Genomic DNA, 2,013 nt, shown 5'->3' on the forward strand with positions numbered 1-2,013 from the left:
CAGACAGGTAGATACCTGTGCTGGACAATGACTTGAAAGAAATATCCCAGAACAATTCAGTGACAGTGATTTATCTGGAGAATATCTCTGTAATGAAAATATAGGTGAGTTTTTACCTTCCTTTTTCTTGTCCTTGTAATCGAGTGTATCTCTCTCTCTCTCTCTATATATATACACACACACACACACACACACACACATATATACTCCTTTTTATTCACAAGAAAGTGTTATTTTTTCTTTTTCATAATCTGTGGCATAAAAGGCAGGATTATATATTTTTATATTTATATTTATGTATGTATATATTTTTTGAGACAGCCTCACTTCGTCACCCAGGCTGGAGGGCAGTGGCACAATCTCAGTTCACTGCAACCTCTGCCTCCCGGGTTCAAGCGATTATTGTGCTTCAGCCTCCCTAGTAGCGGGGATTACAGGTGTGCACCACCACACCCAGCAATATTTTTTTAAAAAAAAAGAAACAAAATAGCACCTCTAGTGTTTACTCCTCTTTCCAGACAACTCATGAGCGTGTGCACACACATATACTACACACATGCCCCACCTGTGTACAAACACAGCACTCTCCCTTTATCCACCAATTCAGGTACCTCATAGTCAACCATGGTCTGAAAATACTACACGGAAAATTCCAGAAATAAACCATTCGTAAGTTTTAAATTGCACAGTATTCTCAGTACATGATGGGATCTCCCACCGCCCCACTCCACCCCACCGGAAACGTGAGTCTTCCCTTTGTCCAGTACCTCCACACGCTACATGCTCCCTGACCGGCATTTAGCAGCCGTCTCGGCTATCAGATCCACTGTCATGGCATTGCAGGGCTTGCGTTCAAAGTAACCTTTATTGCTCTGGGCGCAGTGGCTCACACTTGTACTCCTAGCACTTTGGGAGGCCTAGGCGGGCGGATCACTTGAAGTCAGGAGTTTGAGACCAGCCTGGCCAACATGGTGAAACCTTGTCTCTGATAAAAATACAGGAAAAATTAGCTGGGTGTGGTGGTACGCACCTGTAGTCCAGCTACTCGGGAAGCTGAGATGGGAGAATTGCTTGAACCCAGGAGGCAGAGGTTGCAGTGAGCCAAGATCGTGCCATTGAACTTCAGCCTGGGTGAGACAGCGAGACTTCATCTCCAAAAAACAAAAATAAAAACAACCCTCTGCCCGAAGTAACCCTTATTTTACTAAATAATGCAAGTGGAGCGATGTTAGCAATTTGGGTGTGCCAAAAAGAAGCCATAAAATGTTTCCTTTAAATGAAAAGGTAATAGTTCTCAATAAGGAAAGAAAAAAAATCATCATATGCTGAGGTTGCTAAGATCTATGATAAGAATGCATCTTCTGTTCATGAAATTGTGAAGAAGGAAACAGAAATTTGTGTTAATTTTGCTGTTGTACCGCAAACTGCAAAAGTGTGGCCACAGTGCAGGATAAGCGCTTAGTGAAAATGGAAAAGGCTTCAGTTTGTGGGTGGAAGACACGAACAGAAACATGCTCCAGCTGATGGCAGCCGGGTTCAGTACAATCCGAGATTTTAAGGCATCCAGTGTGGGTCCCGGAATGTATCCCCCGTTGGATAAGGGGGGACTACTGTACATTTGGTCTCCAGAACTCTTGGGAGGCTGTGATCAGAAGGAGGGACTGCCCTCACCCAGCCAACTTCATGTCACCCTCCTAAATACCAGACTTCACAGGTGATAGAATTTCTGAAGTTTGGGAGGCAGCTGCCCAAGGTGCTAAGTTTGCATGTGAAGCCGGTTTCTCAGCGAGACCCACGCCAGAGATGGCTGCACTCCTTTCCTGCCTGAGTGAGATGGATCCCCTAGGGTCAGGGATCAGACATGGAAACCCTGGCTTCTGGGAGAGGGTAGCAGAACAGAGTTCAAAGGCACTGTTTTATGGCATCTCATAAAAACTCTAGGTGGGCAGGGTGCGGTGGCTCACGCCTGTAACCCCAGCACTTTGGGAGGCCAAGGTGGGCGGATCACGAGGT

Source organism: Mandrillus leucophaeus, unplaced genomic scaffold (genome assembly GCF_000951045.1).
Source record: "Mandrillus leucophaeus isolate KB7577 unplaced genomic scaffold, Mleu.le_1.0 Scaffold70, whole genome shotgun sequence".
Lineage (NCBI taxonomy): Eukaryota > Metazoa > Chordata > Mammalia > Primates > Cercopithecidae > Mandrillus > Mandrillus leucophaeus.